Source organism: Balaenoptera physalus (genome assembly GCF_965194825.1).
Source record: "Balaenoptera physalus genome assembly, chromosome: 16".
Lineage (NCBI taxonomy): Eukaryota > Metazoa > Chordata > Mammalia > Artiodactyla > Balaenopteridae > Balaenoptera > Balaenoptera physalus.
The window spans coordinates 72,421,612-72,443,654 of record NC_138898.1 but is presented as its reverse complement, the minus strand read 5'-3'; the positions used below and the strand labels follow the sequence as shown (position 1 = coordinate 72,443,654).

At 43.4% G+C, this 22,043-nt stretch overlaps 1 protein-coding gene and 1 long non-coding RNA gene across 4 annotated transcripts in view; one reads left to right on the top strand and one right to left on the bottom strand.

The window, feature by feature from the left end:
* The window catches only part of LOC309645684, a 594,963-nt gene that overhangs the window by 479,986 nt on the left and 92,934 nt on the right, over positions 1-22,043 (top strand). The window lies entirely within an intron of this gene.
* Positions 1-22,043, bottom strand: part of PRKCB (protein kinase C beta) — a 315,654-nt gene that overhangs the window by 270,735 nt on the left and 22,876 nt on the right. The window lies entirely within an intron of this gene.

The window sequence follows — 22,043 nt, the reverse complement described above, 5'->3', positions numbered from 1 at the left end:
CTGTCTTGGAAATAACGTGCTCATCCCTTGAGGTAAAAGCTCTTGGACTTTGCAAAACAAGGTTTGAGGATCACTGAAGTAAGAATTAAAGCTCATGACCTTAAAATGAGTTAATCCACCACATCAGCCAACACGGCATCCTGAAGCAACGGAGTTTTTTTTTTTTTTAACCAACCATGCTGTCAGCCTTTAAAGTCCAGGGCATATAGCACAGAAGGGCAAAGGGGGTGTTATTTCACAACATTCTTACTGAAACAGTTGCGGGGAAAAGTAAGCTTTCCCAACACATCTGTCTACCACCAATTAAAATGTGGACTGTTGAGGCCCTCACCAAAGACCTCCTCTCAAGGGCTGCCAGTAACAGGTACATCTTTATCATCAAGACCAAGGGAGTCATGCCTCTTATTAACAGGCATTTGTTTCAGCAAATGTCACAAGGAGATGTGGGATCCAGCCATCTCCCAATTTGCACACACTTGAAAGCTGTTGGTGTTACAGTTCTGGGAGCGCGTGGGCAGGGGGCCTAGGGTTTTTCACACATTACACTGGAAAGGATTCTAACTGCACAAGAAGGTAGGTTGTGGGATGCCAGCCAAGCTAAACACTGACAAATTTCCTTCTGGTCAGAGCCTGCAAAATTTCTGTGCTGTCTTGGGTGAAAGCTCCTTTCCTGGGTCAATGTGATGGGCAGACACATGGCATCCTCATTCACAAATTGCTTCCCTTAGATGCTCATCAGCCTCCCCAGGTCATCTACACAGCCCCCTGCAACTGGGCGTTGGATCTAGAGCCAAAATCACCACAACTGACCAGTTCCTCTAATTAAAATTTCATGCTGCTTTTTTGTTGAACTGGAGATTCTAGAAAAAATAATAATAATAAACCCTGACAAACTCTTGGAGACATACCCAATACAGGAAACTGGGCAATGTACCTTAGGAAATACCCAAGAGAGCCCCCTGTCCCTCAGTTATGATTTTTATTATTTAAAAATATATATATTTATTAGCACATGCTCAAAGGGAAAAAAATGGAGAACATAGATGCATGCACCTGCAAACATATATACACACACACACACACACACATACATACACATACATACACATACGCGAACAATAGGACTCACAACCTTACCACTCAACAATAAGCACGTATAAAAACATACAAGAACATCTTATGACCCTTTGTTTTTTCCCTAAGCATACACATAAAAATAAACATCCTATTTCATAACCTGATTTTTTCCTACCTAGCCATGTGTCATGACCATTTTTCCAAGGAAGGCAACAAGTATTTTTTGTAACAGTCTAATAATCTATCATATGCTTTAGCTTTATTTACCTATTGGATAGTTTCAATATTTACAATTATTCTGTGCTACAAATAGCAGCACACATCTTTATACGTCTCTGTTTCCTAAATGGGCTCAGGGAGTGAAGATAATTTAAGTAAGGAAGTACAAAAATGATAAAGCTAGGTATGCCTTCATGGATATTAAAATATCCTAAGGTTATGGTAGGATTTGCTGTGGGAAGAAAGATCATGAATCAGGTCCCAATGTCTTCAATAAATGGGAGGAGAGACTGGTGGTCTATAGATGGAAGAGGGGAATAAGCAAGAGGGCAGAATGGTCATTGAATATGAGGCTTAGAGGTGAGCTCTTGAATGAGAGTAGGATCTTCAGGAAGCAATGACAAAGAACAAGAGGAAAGCAAACTTCTGACTCCACAAAGATTGTTGTTCCTGAATGGAATGACATCCCCAGGAGGAAGTCAGGATCCTCTCCAGGCAGGAGGAAGGGAAAGCACTCTACACAGTCAAGTCCAGAAGGCAGAGCGGAAAGAGGCAACAAAGGGATCAAGAGAACAAGTAACCAGGTATGAAGGAGGTGATGACACTGGGACTGGGGCTTGCCTCTCAGCCCATAACTGAGAACTACAAAGATGGGAAGCGTGGTTGGAGGCAACCAGCCTCCTAAGTCCTCAGTGGGGCACAGGTCATTTTGCTTCCAGAAATAATTAAGGGTCCTGGGTAGTGTCTCTCCTAGTTTAAAAGAAGTGGTCAAAGATATGTTAGGCTTAAAAGACATTCTGCTCTGGGTGACAGCTGTCACAGAGAGGACAAAGCCCCCTACAAGGTTCAGAGCAAGACAACATAGCCTTGATGTGGGCAAGGACAGTCTCACAGGGTTCAGGGTAGCTTCTTGCAATAGACTAAGGGCATTAGGAGGCTTGCAGAGAGACAAAGAAATCTATCTTGGGGATTTTTTTCTTAATTCAGGCAATAAAATTGGAGAATGAAAGGTCAGTGTGTTCCTTCTCAAATATTAGCTACCTCAGTAAGGATTTTCAAGGGAGCTGTAGAATATAGGATTCAGTAGAACTTCCTAAAAGTTAAATAGATCTATTCATTAATTGCCTTATTTAAAGAATATGTATTGAGCATCTACTATGTGCAAAGCTCCATTCTAAATATTAGAACAAGAGAAATGAACAAACGAGAGTACATTGTATATAGTTAACAACAAATGAATAAACATATAATAAAATGCCAGCTAGTAACAGGTGCTATAAAGTAAAGGGAAAGGAAATAAAAAGACTGTGGTGTTATTGTACACAGATAGATGAGAGGTGAGAGAGGACTAGTCAGGAGAGCTGGGTTATATTGTGGTAATAAACAACCCCCAAACAGGCAAAGGTTTCTCTTCCTCTCACACTACATGGTCATGCCAGATTGGCTAAGGGACCTGTTCTGTGTCTCCAGGATCAGGTTGATAGAGAAGCCTTAACTCAAAGATTGCTCTGGAGAGTCTAGAACCAGCAATGAAATGCTTCGGCATAAAGTGACATACACCACTTTGGAATACAACTCATTGGTCGGAACGACTCATGTGGCCCTACTCACCCACAAGGGAGCCAGAAAGTGCAATCCTACCATTGGTCTGTAAAGCCAAAACCCAGAAATATTTAGTGAAGAGCATGAGTCCTTATGAAAGATGACAGTTAAATGGATGGATAGACGTAATAATAGTAATCGTTAACACATAGCACTGCTATGAGGCAGGTACTATGGAAAGCACCTTACACATACTGACTTATATAACCCTCGTAACAATACTATGAGGTAGGCTCTATTATTATTTTCAACATCAATCTCATTTTTGAGATTGGATGGATGGATGGATGGATGGATAGGTGGGTGGATGGATGGATGGATGGATGACCAGTCATGTTGACTGGCAATAACAATGTCAACTAAGAAAATATAAGAGCTTGACTCATGCCACCAGTAGAAGGGGACTCATACACCTGCAGGTCTCACATTCATTTCACCAGTCTTGGTCATCCAACTATGTCACCACTTACATTCTCAACAGCTGCAACAGAAAAAAAAAAAAAAAAGCTGTCATAGTCTTCCAGGCAGAAGGCCAGAGGCCCATGTAAACATACAGCATGCTTGCCAGTGAAACCCTTCCAGCCATCTTGGAACCACAAGCCTGGTACCCAATGGCCACACAGAAGCTCCTTCTTGGCAGGTGGGGAGCAGTAACTCCTCACAAAGACGGGGACGACTCAAACAGGCTGTGGTTGAGAACAAGCAGATGTGACTAGGGCGGTGGAGGGAGGGGGGACAAACTGGCCGTTATGGCAAAACCAGTGGTGCCTGAGTCAAAAGCAGTGGGTTTTGAGGATTTCCCCTGCTCTGGCCCCAGCACACACTTAAAATGGGAAACAGTTACCAAGCAGCATTTTGCCTGCTAACAACATTCAGCTTCCTGGATAAAGAGAATACAGAAAGGCAGCAGGGAAGATAGCTTTGAATGTTCTACCCCAAAAACATGGGCCCTGCTATGGCCCATGAGGGCCCATCATCTCCCAGGGGAGGAGGGCTTGTCTGTCAACTCAGGAAGCCACCAGGCCCACCCAAACAGCTTTTACGGAGCTTCCCCTAGCTGAGCCGAGCTGTGCTTTCCACTGCTCAGCCCAAGTGTCTCACCAACTCAGCAACTTCAAAAGCCACCCAGATTCAGCATCTGCCCTAGGAGGCAAGCTGAGTCAAGAGAGGGGATCAATTTACTGCAGCAGTCCATCAAGGAGAAAGGACTTGCCTAAAGTTCTCTAGTCAGGCCCTGCTATAACCAGGCTGGGAAAATGGAAAGGGGGGTGACCTGATGCCCTAAAGGAAAAGGGGGAAAGCAGAGTAAAGCAAGTCAGATTCTTGTAGTTAGCTGTAGGAGCCAGGAGCACTCAAGAAAAAACCTGGGAAGATGCCTGGAACCCAGCTGGGGAGAAAAGAGCTAAAGCCACACAACCGCTAGCCATAGGGGCCGGCACCCCCAACTAGAGCATCGTTCAAGGGTACTGCCGGCCAACCACTCGGTTTATGCAGTGCCTGGGGACTTGGGGATTGGTTCCAGAATCACCTTTGGGAAGGGAATGGAATGGAATAATGTCCATGGCCCAAGTGACCCCCGGCTGAAAATGGAGCTTCTTTTCCTAAAGTCCAAGATGACAGGTAGAGAACTGAGTCAGGCTGAAACGTAGGAATGAAGGAAGGAGAGGCACGCACCCAAAGAAAAGAGACCGCCTTTGTGCGGTGCTCTAGGCAGAGAAGAAGGGGAGAGGTAGAACATGAGGCACCAAAGGAAAAAAATGGTAGCGATAATAATGATAACCCTTAATTGAGCACCTACTGAGGCCAAGAACTCTTTTCACTCCTTAACATGTTATATGCCAACCCTCACAATGACTCTAAGAGGTAAGATGAGGTTGAATGCCTTGCCCGAAGTCACACTGGCTGCAACTGGAACCTCAGTCTGTCATATTCCAGAGCTGGGTTTCCTAGAGTAACAGAAGCAAGGAAAGGAACCAGGCAAGAGAAGCCCCTCTCAAGAGAAGAGGTGATCCATCTACAAGTTAAGATGAACTCCCATGACAGAGCCAGTCAAATGCCAACAAACAGCAGAGAAGGTGGTTAGGGACACTTTTTAGTGTAAGGTTTGGGTTCAAATCCCAGCTTTGTGACCTCAAGCGAATCTGTCAACCTCTTAAAACCTCAGTTTCCCCATCTTTAACACAGTAACAACGTATTTATCTCAAAGGGTTGGTTTGAGGATTAAAAGAGAAAACAGATGTAATATTATAAGCACAGTGCCGGCACATGGCAATCACTGAAAGTTAGCTAATGTGCTAATGCTATTAGTATCACGCTCCTCAGACCTGCTGGTGCCTGATATAGGATCAAAAAGAAATACTCCAAGACCCAGGCCACTTCATCACAAGGTCAATTTGGTGGGGGCTCAGAAGAGCTCAAGGGTTCTAGAAAGACATCCAAAAAATACTTTCCCCACCAGCTTCCTACTTGTCTGAAATATACATTTCCCAGCACACAGGGCTTTCATTTCCCCATTTAAAAACAAACTCAGTGCAGACGTAGGTTCTCACTGGTGGGAGCGTGGGTGGCCAAGCTGGGGGGCCAATCAGGAATGTAGTGTTTTTTAAAACAAGACGCTGAGGGGGCTTCCCTGGTGGCACAGTGGTTAAGAATCCACCTGCCAATGCAGGAGACACGGGTTCGAGCCCTGGTCTGAGAAGATTCCCACATGCTGTGGAGCAACTAAGCCCGCGTGCCACAACTACTGAGCCCGCGTGCCACAACTACTGAAGCTCGTGCACCTAGAGCCCATGCTCCGCAACAAAAGAAGCCACCGCAATGAGAGGCCCGAGCACCGCAACGAATAGTAGTACCTGCTCGCCGCAACTAGAGAAAAGCCCGTGCGCAGCAACGAAGACCCAATGCAGCCATAAATAAATAAATAAATTTATTAAAAAAAAAAAAAAAGACGCTGAGGAAAGTGCTAAAAAGCCTCAAAATCTCCGATCTGCCTAAGAAACACAGGATTGATTGGGTTAATAAAAAAGCATAATGATTAGTACATTTCATTCCTAAAGAAATAATATGAGTAAACAGAGGGAAGGTTAACATCATTGGGACAGTGGCTGGCACATAGCTGGCTCTAATAAACAAACTTTATTATTATTATTATCATTATTATTATGTAAGACTAATAAAAAGTATTATCTTTGTTATTATTATTTCTGTCATTATTATTATTGATTCCTTTGAGTGATACTTTACATGTATCATCTCACACCATCTTCACAATAACCCCTGAAAGGTAAGTACTATTTTTTTTTCTTTTTTGGCCACACCGCTTGGCATGTGGAACTTCCCCAACCAGGGATCAAACCCGTGCCCCCTGCAGTGGAAGCACGGAGTCTTAACCACTGGACCACCAGGGAAGTCCACTAAGTACTATTATTATCTTCAAATTACTGATGAAGAAACTGGAGTCCAGAGAAATGAAATAACTTGCCCAAGATCATCCACCTATTGGACCTGGTTCTCAAATCCAGGTTTGTCTGATCCCAAAGCCCCTGCACCTAATCTCTACCCTACTATATCCATTCAATCATCAGTATTTGCTGAATGAATAAATGACTCCATGGAGAAAAGGGCTGCTAGGATGCCCCAAAAGAAAAGGAGATGGCCAAGCTCCCAGGGTCCTCAGGATGCAGCGCTCAAACAGAAAGGCAAAGAGAATGTTCACATTTTTCTAATGAAGTAATCTTTGCAAAGAGGAGCTTGGACCGAGGGAAGGAACTTGGGGTTGATCTCCTTTGTAAAGGAAAATGTAAACATATGACAAATGTAAGTTCCTGGGTCCACATGTATACTATATGGCGGAAGTCTATGGAACTTCTGATGAGGTTTGCTTACATCGAGAAGGCCTTAGCCACTGGTGATGGACACAGTGGCGCAAGCTCAGTATGGGTGTGAGAGTCACGTTAGGGTCCAAATCCCAATTCTGTAACTTGGAGTAAGTAACCTATACTCTCTGAGCCTCTGTTTCCTCACCTACAAATGCTACCAGTACAGTAGCTACCCGCAACATGTGGCTGTTGAATACTTGAAATGTGGTTAGTTTGAATTGAGACACGCTGTAAGTGTAAAATACATACCAACATTTGAAGACGTAGTCTTTAAAAAAAGTTAACTATTCCATTAATCATTTTATATTGATTACATGTTGATATGATAATATTTGGGATATAATGAGTTAAAGAAAACATTAATCCAAATTAACTTCACTTGTTTCTTTTGACTTTTTAATGTGGTTACTTAGAAAATTTTAAATTACATTGTGTGGCTCATGTTATATTCCTATTGGACAGCAGTGATCTACAAAATGTTAGGAGGTTGATAGGAAGTTCAAAGAAGATGTCATATGTTAAGAGTTCTAGGCGTCCAGTATTGTGTTCATTTCCCTCCCCCACCTACATCTGATCCAGAAAGTCCTTTCAACTCCCAAATCTGCCAATGCCTCTCCAAACATATCATGTCTCTCTCATCATCTCTCACCTGGATATCTGCAGTGGACTCCTAACTCATCTTCTACTTCCACCCCAGCCACCAAGAATCTATTCTCCATTCAACAGCCAGCAGGAGATGTTTTAAATACAAATCCAATCCTTTCCATCCCCTATGTAATAGCCTCCAGTGGCCTCCCACTGCACTCAGCACAGAAGCTTATCCCGGCGTAAGAGGCCCCATGTGATATGGCCCCTGCCCACCTCCCCACCTGCTTCTCCATCCACACCCACTAGAACCCAGCTACAAGATCATGCTGAGCTGGTTTCCTCCTCATGGCCTTGACACTGCTCATGCCAAGGGCCCAGAACAATATTTTCCCCCATTCTGCATGGCTGGCTCCTTCTTATCTTGTGGTTCTCAGGTCACATGTCACTTGGTCAGGATGGTCTTCCCTACCTAAAGAAGACACTCACCACACCACTCTGTTGCCTTCTCCTGGTTCAATCTCTTCATGACATTCACCACACACTGAACTCATTGCTTTTTCAATTCGTTTACTTGGATACCATCTGTCTTCTTGCTGGAATATCAGCTCAATGAGGGCAGGGATCTGTCTCAGCCATTCTATCTCCACAGCCTAGACTGGCGACTAGAACATGGCTGGTGCCCAATAAATGCCAAGTGAGCAAGTGTCTGTGCCAGCTGGAGCTGTGGAGGAATTAGAGGCCAGGTCCCCAGAACAGTCTGCCAGAGACGCTTCCGCTCCAGCCATGCCACGTCTGGGTATAATATCCAAAAGAACTGAAAGCGGGGTCTCAAAGAGATATTCATACACCCATGTTCACAGCAGCATAATTCACAGTAGCCAAAAGATGGAAGCAACCCAAGTGTCCATCGACAGATGAATGGATGAGCAAAATGTAGTGTATACGTAACACGGAATATTATTTAGCCTTTAAAAGGAAGGAAACTGACACCTGCTACAACATGGATGAACCTTGAGGACACCATGCTAGGTGAAGTAAGCCAGCCACAAAAAGACAACTACTGTATGATGCCATTATATGCCACATCTAGAGTAGTCAAAATCATAGAAACAGAAAGTAGAATGTTGGTTACCAGGGGCTGGCGGGAGGGGTTAATAGGGAGTTGTTTACAATGGGGACAGAGTTTCAGATTTGCAAGATGAAAAAGCTCTGGAGCTCTGCTGCACCGTAACATGAATATGCTTAACACAAGTGTACTGTACATTTAAACATGGTTCAGATGGTAAGTTTTATGTTTTTGACCATGAGTTTACATTTTTTTTAATATTTTTTGAAACAATAAAACTTCCACCTATCTCAGGGAACAAAATAGAAAGCTATACCTAAGTCAGCTAAAAGGAGAGGAAAAAAGAACAAAAATTGGGGAAAGAGCCAGAAGAAAATAAGTTAACATAGAGCCCCCAAAACTGTCCTGTCCATTTTTTGACATTCACCTTTGGAAGATGGACACAGAGACCCATGGATCTGGGCCCCCATGAGCATCAGGGGGAGTCAAGAGGAGGCAAACACTCCCATTAGCATCACTACTAAAGACTTCCTAGAAATCTGCTCTGAGGATCTAATTAGGGATGCAGGCGCAGGATGTGCTTATAATAGTGAGAAATGGAAACACTTCCATGACCATCCTTGGGGCACCTTTTAAATTAAGTATGGTCAAGCCATGCAATAGAGACTATGGAGTCACATGAAAAAAACAATGATGAAATCTGACTTGACAAATGGGCAGTCTCGAGTGTCATCATGACCCCGTTTGTGTGAGAGAGACAGAGACAGAGACAGAGAGGGATATATACCAAGGTATTGACATTTGGGGGAGGGGTGAGATTATTTGCTTTCTGTGTATTTTGTAATGAATGCTCCGTAACGAAGATGTATTGCTTCGGCAGTGAGAAGGCATTATCTTTAAGAAGAAAACACGGCAGAAAAAAATGTTTACAAGAAAATGCTAGGGATCCCAAAGAAAATTCTAGTACCCTGAGAGTCAAATTATAGCACAGCAAGAACGCCCAGCAAGGAACAGAAAACACAAAACTTCAGTTACGTAATTCAGGAAGGCCCAGAAGAAGCTGCCGGACACCCGCAGAGACCCAAACAGACCTTTTGGAACTCAAACCAGGGCAGAGAAAACATACAAAAAAGTAACAGGACCCATCCAGAGATGAAAGATTAGGTGCGCAGAATCACAGGGACAAAAGTGAGTGTAAGAAAGAGGAGGCAGGAAACAACATTCAGGCTTCTTTCAGGGGCCATGGGGGCTTGGGGGGGATGGGAGGGTTGGTAAGCGTACTCCCCACACCGCGTCCCAGGGAGCCCCTATAGTTAAGCTAAGGCTAAGAGGAAAGAGCCCTTCTATTTAGCTGTCATCTGCGTGAGCACAGGAGGTGAGTCAGGCAGCCCCTCTAGCAGAGTGGAAAAGCCCCAGGAGCCTGCCAGCTGACCTAGCTTCCACGGTGATTTCTGAACTGGGTGGGGATACACACAACAATGTTTAATAGTGTGACTCTCAGAGCTGGGGACAAATAAAAATAGTAGTAAACACTTTCACAGCATGCGTTCTGTGCCAAGCATTGTTCTAAATTTTATATATATACATGTATCCTCATTTAATCTTCTCAACGACTCTATGAGATCGTTATGACTCTTATCCCCATTTTACAGATGAGAAAACTGAGGCACAGAGAGGTCAAGTAACTTGCCCAAAGTCATACAGTTAATTAATGGCAGAGCCAGGGTTCAAACCCAGGAAGCTGTGGCTCCAGAGTCTACGCTGTGAACCATAGGCTGTTCTCTCTCAGCTATCCAAAAGACCACAAACAAGTGCTTTTCTCAGACTACTCTGACGTCTGTTTGTAGGAAATTCACCTCAAGGAGAAATTACACAGAAAACCTCAGGGTTGAGTATCGTTGCACCTCATCACAGGCTATGAAAACAGCCCAAGCTTACCCGACGAAACCACTTTCCCACTCCCACCTCCCCTCCTTCCTCAGACCATGGCCCTCAGTATTCTCTGCTTCCTAGGTGCCCACAAAACATGAAAACCAGCTCTCCGCAGGGGCCACACTGCACTCACCACTCCACTCCACTGTCTTAACACATGCTCTGCAAGCAGAGTAAGTCAGACCCTGCTCTACACTCCCCGGCTACGTTACCTGAGGAAAGCTAATTAACCTCTCTCCACCTCCATTCCATTTGTAAAACAGGAAAAACAGTATTAAAGTCTATACTCATTACTCACAGATTCCATATTTGCAAATTTGCCTACTTGCTAAAATTTATTTATAACCCCAAAATCAACACTCACAGGATTTTCATGATCGTTCTCAGACACATGCAGAGTGATGAAAGATTTGAGTCACCCGACGCACACATTCCCAGCTGAGGTTGAACAAGGCTATGCTCTGCCTCCCTGTTTCAGTTTTCAGGTTATAAACAAGTATTCTTTTTGCGGGAAATCAGTACCACGTGTTTCGCATTTTTATGCTTTTTGTTGGAAACTTAGCTGTTAAAAATGGCCCAAAGGGTGTGTTCCTAAGGGCAAGAAGGCTGTTATGTGTCTTTCGAAGAAAATACGTGTGTTAGATAAGTTTCATTCAGTTGTGGTGCTGTTGGCCACAAGTTCAATGTTAAAAAGTCAACAATAAAGTGACTTTAAACAGAAACGCACATAAAACAATGTTATGTATAGATCAGTTGACAAAAATGTCATGGCCAGAGGCTCACAGGAACCTGACCCCATATTTCCCCTAGGAGCAATAGTTCAGTATTCACTAATTCGGCGTTTGCAGCAACTTTATAGGACGTACCGACCTCAAGTAACGAGAATTGACTGTACCTCATAGTACTGTCAGTCTTAAGTGAGCTGATATCACTAAGGCACTTAGAATAACACTTCGACCACCCGATGGGCTAAGTAGGCATCTTCCTTTATCACTTATACACATTCTTAGCTTGAAGACTGAGGTGAAATAAAAGAGAACTAGGGCCCCACCCAGAACAACAGGTGTTCTTGACTTGAGTTGAATGGGACGAATGAGTGGGCCAAATATTCAGAAAGAAGCTTTGACCATGTGGCACACCACTGGTGATGAGCTCAGAGCTGATGGTGGTTTTACGTTGAGGAAAGAAGACTCCAGGGAGCATTCACGGGGTTCACCCACCTAAGATCCACTCCCCTTGGTTTTCCTCCTTGGTTTTCCTTGAGGACTATTACCTGGGGTCTTGGTGGGGGTCAGCAATTCTGGGATGGTCATGTGACTTCAGGCAGGCCAATCAGAAGCTCACTCCCTGGATTTTGCATCTAGAACAAAGTTATTCATCCTGCCTATGGTGTCTTGAAGGAATGGACCATTAAGTCCTGCTTTCTAGATCCCCAGAACGTCTCTGGTTCCAGGACTTTCCAAAGCCTACATCTTCATCTTTTCCTTCACATCTCCGATTTCTCTCATATCCTGCTAATAAATTCATTTCTGCTTAAATTAATCAGAGTCAGTTTATGTTACTCACAACCAAGCATCCTAACCAAGACAGGAATTTCAAGGGATAGCCTTTTTTCCATCCCCCTTCCCTTAGACTTAGACCTCAGCATAAAGGAAATTCCAGCTATTCATGCACACAGAGGTCTCACAGAAATGGGACCTAAGAAGTGGCCAAAGCAGGCAGCTTTTATACTTTTTAGGCAAAGAAATAATAAATTTGTAAGGAATTGACAGGACAAAGAAACTTAGGTTTTGGATTCTCAATTAGTGAAGAGTTTGGGCTTGGGGCAGCAAATTAAAGAAGTCATAGGTTTGTTTATACAGGCTCTCAGCCTGAATTCTCCATCTCTGGTGATATAACTGAGTGTCTTCCACCTCCAGATGCAGGGAGGGTACCTTTCACAGGAGAGATTTATTTCCTGCTTTCAGGGAGACAGAGAGAAGGGTCAGAGTGTCCTTCTTGTGTTGGTCGTTTCTTAAGTAACTTTAATTCAAAATAATCAGTATGCCATTGAGGCACATTTCAGGGCAGCCTGCCCTGGGCCCCAGCAAAGCAAAACATATGCAGGGGCCACTGGTGAACTCTGCTAAAGGGGGACCCCGGCTCTCCTCGGTCCTGTCTCTTTCACTATTTTCGTGATATGACTTGAAGAAAGGATCAAATGAGTCGGAAGACAGAAGTAGCATCTTAAACACATGTGACAGAATGGATTTAGCACAAGCAATCAGAAGGTCCAGAAACCCAATTTCCGAGTCCAGGAATGCAAGTTGGATTAAGAGGGTTTTAGATTAAGCACTTTTGAATCACTTAAGGATTTCATCAGACAAAAAGCTAGTGAGTCAGCAGTATGAGAGGGCTGCCAAAAAACAGTTAACGATTTTAGACAAATTGAAGTATATTATCTACACCAGTGATTGCAAATCGGTGGCCCACGTATTGTTGGCCTACAAAAATTGTTTTTTAGTTTTAAAAAAGTAAATAAATTACCAATACTCCTAAATTAGAAGTCTTCCCATAAATATTCTGAATTCCTGTCTCTGTTGAAAAAAAAAAAAAGAATCTGGCAATGCTAGGCCTGTGCTGCCATACTGGCAACAATTGGCTGGAGCTAAGTGGCCACTCCTTTGAGATGGGGCACACTCCCTTTATTTTGCCATTGTCCCTACCCCTCCCTGTGGTCTCCCCATTACCAAGACTTGCCAGTTGCCAACTCTCATCACACTTGGATGGTTATTTTCCCTATGGTACAATTAAAAAAATATATTCTTCTGTGCCCACATAATAAAGGCTGTATTTTTTTAAAAAGGGTATGTTTCCAAAAATTACATACTTCTTTGTAGAAGTGAAGAAAATTCTTATGGTTTAATATACAGGTATTTTTTAAATCTAGGATGTTTCATGTGATTAAGTTATCTGCCTGGGCTCCTGTAGGAATTTGAATTTGTGAACCCCAATCTATAACTTGAGATGTCACGGTTCATCTCTATTCAGGGATAGGCAGACTCTTGCTGAAGTGTTACACAGGATTTCAGAATCCATTATTTATAAAGTACATGGACAAGCTGGAAATTTGAGGACAGATTCAAGAACTCTTAGTTCACACATACAATGAAATTCACACATATGCTGCCCATTCCTTTTAATGCCTATATGTTGACATGGAAAGACTGACATTTTTGGTAAAATCAGAAACTTGTGGAAATGAATGTTCAGCCTAAGACTATTTTAGTTAAGTATATGAATATGTGGGTGTAGGTATGTATTTGTTATAGACAAAGAAGAGCAGTTTTCCCATCCAACCTTGAAATTCAGAGATTCTGTGACATTTCCGTATTCATGACAGCCAAATATAAGATCAGGAAATGAGCAAGTGATTTACAGAGGCAGAAGGCAAGAGTCTAGTGTAATTAGAGGTCAAGAGTGCTGGGGAATACTTTAAAAATAATGATTTTTATGAGACTGAGTGGGAATATATGTTTGAGAGCCTCAACAGTAGGCAGAAAAGCAGCCCTGAAGTAGATATACTGATAGTAGCTGCCTCTAGCTGACATCTTTTGGGTTTCTTCCCATCCCTGACTTCTCTAAAACCTATAGAGGCGGGATCCCAGCTATAGTGTCTTCCACATCCATACCCTCCTACACACACACACACACGCACACACACACACACACACACACACGCACACACACACACACACACATACACACACGCAGCTAAATGGCCTGAGTGTAGGCAACCGACCCAGCGGGGGCCATCAGATTATCCCAAGAAACTTAGAATTAGACCTAAGAGATGCTATGTGTCCCAGTTGGGAAATACTGTGAATATGGCAAGAGCACAGTTGATCCAGCGTAAACATAAGCCAAGAAAGCCAGAGAAGGGAGAACAAGGCAGACGCGTAGGAAGAACCCAGGGCCCGGAGACAAAGAGAAGCTGAAAGGGCACAGCTGCCTGTGCTCTTGATGGCTGGTTTTCCAATTCTTCTATCCAGTCCCTCATGAAGCTAGGCTGAACTTCCTGCCCTTCGATCACAAAAGAGAACCTCCAATACTAATAGTAACAACATAGGCAGCGGCTCACGTCCAGAGATGCTTATCATCTGCTCAACAGTAAGTGCTCTCCATATATGAACTCATTTAATTTTCCTGAAAACCCTATGAGACAGCTAATAGCACCCCTCCTTTTAACCCCCCCCATTTTTTATAGGTGAGGAACCTGAGGTGCAGAGAGCTTAAGTCACTCCCCAAAGAGCACCGAGCTAGGAAGTGGCAGAACCAGAACCGGAACCCAACAGTGCAGCCGCAGAGGCCTTGCATTTAACCATTAACTGTTCTACCTCTTGGCCTCAGTTTGCTTGAGTGAATTTCCATCCCTCGTGACCCAAAAAGCCCTGCCTGAGACACAGAGAAGCCACATGGACTTGGGGAAAAGCAGCCACCTGGAAGGCACTGTCACGGGAACCCTGCCAGTTCTTCTTGCTAAGTTGGCCGGCAAAGGACTCTTTCCTGCATCAAGGTGGTTGCTGGACCAGGGCCTTCGGACACAAGCAGAGCCGTGGGGAAGCCATTCAGGCACTGACATAGCATCCCTTAGACCAATCTGTGTTGGGTACCCACTCTGTGCCAGCTTTTGTTCTAGGAGCCGGAAAATTAGCAGAAAATAAGACAGGCAAGGGCCCTGTTTTCCCAAAGCTTACTTTCTAGAAGAGGGAGATACACGAATGATTCTACATGGTGATAGATGCCATGAAAGGAAAAGAGGAGGGTGATGTAATAAGAATATTGAAAGGGATACTTTTAGGTAGGGTAGTTGGAGAAGGCTTCTGAGACAGGCAATGACTGAGCTGACATGGAGATAATGAGACGCAGCCACGACCCTAAGAAGAGTCAGAGAGGCACTGCGGTGGGAAGAAGCGTGCGAACTCAAGGAACAGAAGTGCGCACGGTGGCTGGAGCACGCGTCCGTTCCACCCCTCAGTGGGCCGGGCGTGTGGAGAGAGAGGCGACCCCGCTCCAGAGCCCTGAGAAGGAGCAAGTGCGGTAGGCTGCAAAGATGGCCAGGTCTTCATTCCCCACCCCGTGTCCACGCCCTTCGCAACGTGGCTTTGCGGCTCCTCTCCTCCACTCCCCACTTCTCGAATCTGGGGTGGCCTGTGACTGGTTTGGGGCCAGTGGAAGCAGCAGAAGTGACAGTGCGCCAACTCTGAAGCATTTCTCAAGAGTCCTTGCATGCTTGCGTCCTTAGAACCGTAGAACCTTTTGCCCAACGGCCCATGAACAAGCCTGAGTAGCCTGCTGGATGGGAAGACACACAGGATCCTTCCGCCCTAACAAACACACATCCCAGCGCTGGACACATGCGCGAAGCCGTCCTAGACCTTCCAGGCCCCAGGTAACCTGCCGGCTGACCACAGACACACGAGCGAGCCCAGCCAACATCAGCAGAACTGCCCACTTTTGTGCAGTTTGGGGGTAGTCTGTAATAAAGAAATAGCTAATTCATACGCCTAGGGTGATGCCCAGACAGAGAGAAGCGCTGTAGGAACAGTCAGAAACAGCTCATGAGAGGCTGCTTTGTGGCCGTGCTTGGCAGCCCTGCCAGGGTCCTGATAACAGCACTGCCGCAGAGAGGCTCTGCCGCAGCCCCAGGCTGATGCCCCGGAGAAGCAGCTGCTCCGACACCAGGAAACAGCAACACCCAGTGGCTTCATTCACTGAAACTCCGCAGTGAGAATCAGGCACACCTGACTTCAAACCCCAACCCTGCCTCTTACCAGCTGGGAGCTTAACCTCTCCCACCTCTGTTTCCTCACCTGATAATGGAGTAAATATATAAAGCACATTAGAGAGTACCTGTCACGTAGACATAGCACTTTTGTGTTGTGTAAGTTTACAATTATTACATATAAACAAAAGGGAGGGAAAGTCCCCATGTGAGGCCCATATCACTCACTGGCGGTATGTGAAAGAATTTTAGGTGGAATATGGACGTGGCATTCAATCACGGCAAACTATAATAAGTAGTGGTTGTTCCCTTTTCAATTTTTTTTCAATCCTCGTGATTCTATCAAAGGAGACAGTCTCAGTTTGGTGCTTATATATGTTTTGAACACCACTCTAGTATTTGGTGAATTCCCTTTCGGAACAAAGCGGGGGGGTGTTTCAAATTCAGATCCTTGTCAGCCAATAGTACCTTGCTAGAATTTCATATTTTTAAATTATATTCATTTTATAGTTACTAGTTCTTTATGATGTTATTTTTTTCCATTTATATAGTGATAAAGTTTCCTTTAAAATAAATGTGTTGAAATGAAAAAGCAGACCATTAAAAAATATTTTTTAAAAGACAGAGTGCACACAGAGCAAATATTATGAAGAGCAGAATATTAGGGAAGACTGAGATAAGGAAAAGAACATGGGTAGAATATGGAATTCAACCTGGTTCAAAGTCCAGCTTACCCAAGTTAGTAGCTATAAAACTGTATTAGTCAGCTTTGGCTAGGTAAGGCTACAATAACAAGCAACCCCAAAACTCCATGGCTTACAACACGCAAAGTTTAGTTCTTGCTCATGCTACATGTCACTGCAATTGTCTGTGGCTCTGTGGCTTTGCTCCATGTGTCTTTCATATGGCGGGATACAAGCCAAGGAAACAGCCCTTGCTTGGTCCTGGGGCAGAGGGGAAAAGAGTAATGGCCAAACCATGCAATGGCTCTTAAAGCTTCTGCTTTCATATGGCAGGATATAAGCCGAGGAAACAGCCCTTGCTTGGTCCTGGGGCAGAGGAGAAAAGAGTAATGGCCAAACCATGCAATGGCTCTTAAAGCTTCTGCTTAGATGTACAGTATGTGAAGTCTGCTCAATTCCACTGGCCAATGTGTGTCACATGGCCAAGCTCCACATCAACAGAAACAGGAAAGTTCATCTCTCCTGTAAGTAGATACTATACCTCACACAGCAATGGATGGGGATATATAATCCTCTTACGTGGAGAAAGCAAATAATTGACTCAATAATATAACCCACCATAATGACCCTGGGCAAGTCATCTCATTTTTACTTCTCCATTTCTGAAATGAGAATACCTACTTCAGAATGAAGCTCAATAAATATGAATTCCCTTCCCCTTTCCCATCTTCTGAGATTCATTCAGAGCAGCTCAAACCAAATTTAGAAAGACCTTGGTAGACCAGCTGTATTCAAATGTTTAGTCCAAGACCTGTAAACAGCTAACAACAAACCCAGTGATTATTCATGTGAGATGAATGTACTCCCCTCCTAAGCAGGGACTTAGGGGACTGTCCCTCTATGCCACTCATGTCGCCACCTTATGAAAATCTTGCTGGAAAAACACTTACCAGTTCCAGAACTAAAGAGGAAATGGTTATATTAATTGACATCATAATATTAGTGTAGTAATTAAAAGCATACATTTTGGAATTGGAATCATGACTCTGTCATTTGTATGTGACCTTGAGAAAGTTAAATAACTGGGCCTCAGATTTTCCATAAAATGGGACAATAAACTATTTAAGTCATAGATTACTATATTGAGATAATTCATATGTATGGCTTATTACTGTGCCAGGTCCAAATAAATGCTCAATAAATAGAAACCCTTATTAATGCTGGTACATGTCCCAAAGTATAGATACTCAAGCATTTCAAATCAACGTTTGGCACCGAGTATATCCAGTACCCTTGCTTATACCAGTTGTATAAGTCTGAGTTCAATTTTTATTTCCCATTCTTTGATATGGGACACCGCACTGCTCCCTGGAAATCCTGTAGAATTCCCTGACCTTGTCTCTATCTATAAAGGATTTTCAATTCTTTTTAAAGAACCTAAAGAAACAAAAGGTACAAAAGTCATTTCTGAAAGTGATAAATGGATGTGGACCATGGCAACATCGGTTTCCCCAGCCTTCTGTTCACAGGGCATTTCAGCAAAAGGCTGCTGTCAGTATACAAGGAGACCCTCACAAAAAAGACCCTCAAGGACAGGATCTCCATTTACTCTTTTTTGGAGCTGGATTCCCTGTCTTATGTGTGGTGGACATTTTTAGCAACAAAGCTTATTCCATCTCCCAGCTGGAGGACTTGTCACCAATTACTTGGAAAAGAGATGAATAATTAAACAGACTTTTCTCTCATGATACTAAGTGGAAGTGTCTGGGTAATAGTGAAAGGTTAGAGATAATAATCTCCCTGTGGCTCACAGCAGTTTGGTCTATTTCTTTTTTTTTTTCAATTTATTTTGGCCACACCCCGTGGCCTCCAGAATCTTAGGTCCCCCACCAGGGATCGAGCCCAGGCCATGGCAGTGAAAGCTCTGAGTCCTAACCACTGGACCACCAGTTTGGTCTATTTCTAAGTCTGCTCAAGCTTTCAAAGTTTCCTTCCTTGTCTGCACAAGTTATGACCCTGAGTTAATCACGTAAGCTCTCTGAGCCTCAGTTTTCTCACCTTTAAAGTGGGAATGATAGATTGTTTGGAAACACTTTGTTAGACTTCAAGAGCCAAATCAAGATAAGGGAGTCTCTCATCTGGACATCAGAGTGACACAGGAGTCAGGATTTGATGAAAATAGACCTGAACAAACACAAACACAAATAACTAGTGTAAAACAAAGAATGTGGCTCACCAACCAGTTCTACAAGGATGGAGCCATCAGCCGCTGCAGTCGTTAACAGTGCACCCAGAGAGGAATTCAGGATGAGAGACAGGACAAGGCACTCAGCCTTGGAAAAAACGGCCCCTTAGATAGTCAGGTGTGTACCTCAGGAAGAATTTTAATGGCCCCAGAATCTTGCATCTGCCCATACATAGAAAAGCACTAAAATCATTAACTTGAGATACCTGTTCCTTGTGACTACAGTAATCTTTTACTGAGATGTGTGCTTGACAGCAACTACTCCCTAGCCAAAAATCATATATACACTGGCTTCTCCCCCTATCTCTGCACAGCTGGTCCCTCAGAGCTGCCAAGAGGCTGTCTCCCAGGCTGCAGTCCCCAGTAAGGTCCCTGAATAAAACTTAAACTCACAACTCTTAAGTTGTGCATTTTCTTTCAATCAACACTAGTGAAGGACTGGTGTTTAGTAGATTAAAGTAAAGATTCCTACAAATCAACAAGAAAATGTAAAAAAAAGGGGGGGGGGACATTTATAGAAGACAAAATGCAACTGTCCAAGAAATACGTAAAAAGAAACCTCACTAGTAATCAAGAAAATGTCTATTAAAATTAAATGCCATTTTTCTCCCCTCAGACTGGCAAAAGTGTTAAAGCTTGGCAATATCATAATTTAAGGAAGATGTAGTAAAACAGAAACACACACTGCTGGTGGGAATGACACCGGTCACTCTGGAGAACATTTGGCAGTATCTATTAAAATCCAAATCGTGTACCCCATTACCATGCCATTCTACTTCTCAGTAACTAGAGAAACACATGCATGTGTGTGAGACATGTACAAGGATGCTTATTGCAGTACTGTTTGTAATAGACACCACCCCTAAAAAAATAGAATCTAAATGTTCCTCAACAGGGAGTGGCCATAAAAATGGGAGAAAGGTCATACTGTGGAATACTAGGGAGTATGTAGTTAAAAGCATAACAACAGAGATTGCTCTTCAAAACACTGTGAAGTGAAAAATCAAGTTGCAGGATGATGAGTGACGTATGACACCATTTAGCAAGACGTATACGCACACACATAAACTCTACCATATAATCTGTATGGATACAAATATGAACAGAGAAAAGGTTCTAAAAAGAGACACCAATGGTGACCTCTGGGGAAGGGAGAGAGGACCTGGATTGGAATGTCAAAAAAGCCAAAAAGGTCTTTAATACCTTATCCATGATATTGAATTCATCTTAATGAGATTATACTTATGCATTTCTTATGAATTTAACGTTTTCCTTTAACACAGCAGGACGATCTCACTGCATCATCCGTGGTGGGTCACAAGGTCTAGTTGACTCCAGAATCAACAGAAGAGATATGCTTATGGGGATAAATATGGCCATCACTATTACCACATGACCGAGGCTTCCGTCTCCCCAGATGCTTTCTCTTTACTCTGAGAAACAGGAAGCCAAGGCACACCTAGCTTTTTGCTATTCCAATGGCCTAAAGACCTACAGGCTTAATCCCTTCCCAGGGGCGATAATTAACATTTTTAATGCAGGCACTTTACTATCAATAGAGTTAACAACTGCTGCTCTTATCTACTTAGGTGTGAAAAAGAAGAGGAGATGCTTTAAGGGTGGAGGATAAGCAGAAAGGACAGAATTGATAGAATTCAAGAGGCATTCACAGAGCCTGGGGGCAATCTGGCGAGGTCGAGGTTCTGAACCCTGGAAGAGGGGGGTGAAGAGTGAAGACAAAGTTGAAAAAACAGATTCTTTAGCATGACATCCAGAGCCTTTCATATTCTGGGCTTAAGTCTACCTTTCCAGAACCTTCACTCAGTTCCATCTAGCCCAAGGGGGTGCCGAGTGTGAAGGGTAAGACCTCTGACAATGGAAGGGGGTAACCAACCAGCCCAGAGGCATCAGCTGAGACACAGGGACCAGCCCAAGAAGTGCATTCAGGGACTTCCCTGGTGGTCCAGTGGTTAAGACTCCGCGCTTCCACTGCAGGGTCCATGGGATTAGATCCCTGGTAGGGGAACTAAGATTCCACATGCTGCATGGCGCAACCAAAAAAAAAAGGAAGCACATTCATCCACAGTTTCTTGCATTAAGAGACCTCATGGGATAAGAACTATCCTATCTCCACCAAAGGGACTAAAGGGTGGGGAAATGGAGAAAAAGGCACTACCTTATGTTTCCCATTTGATCACAGCACCCCTCAAAAATAGGTTTCTGCTTTAATACGTCTCTAAGTTTTTCTCTTTCCCAGCACTTATTACAATCTATAATGATCTCTTTTTTCCTTGTTTACTTGTTTATAAACAAGGAAATGTAAGTTACATGAGCAGCAAGGACTTTCTGTCTTGTTCACCACTGTATCCCCAGTATCTGGCATACAGTAGGTGCTCAGTAAGTTGTTTGTTTTTTGGTTTTTTTCATCTTGAAGGTGGAGATACTTCCAGAAATATAGCAAGAAGCTTGAAACATAGTACCTGAGGGTGACATAGATTGCTGAGCAGAAAGAATGGTTAAGAAAGAGCACTGGAAATGACCATTTTGGAGGGGACTTTTTTGTTCCTAAATGTAAAGGGCATAAAATCACCAGATTTTATGAGGATTCTTCTCTGTGACTCTATAGGTTGTTTAAAAGTTGGAAACACCATGCCAGCAGTTCCATGGAGGATAAAAGGAGATCCTTATGACAAACTTTCAAAGCTTGACCTCAGCTTAGCTAAGATTTTATTCCATATCCATTAGTGACAAGGCTAGTACAAAAATAAAAGCAGTCACTTCCTCTTTTATGTTTTAAACAGAAAGAGAGGAGAAAAAAAAAAACTTACTGAACTCTGAACTTCCTGTCCTCTAACCACAACTTACTACTGGCTTACTTTGGTAAGATAATTGCCAAATAAATAATAATTAGGTATCTTATTGGCGCTGCAAAGTTTCTATCCGAAACTCTGCCTGGAACACTGCCTACTGATGCCAACCTTTTCAAGGA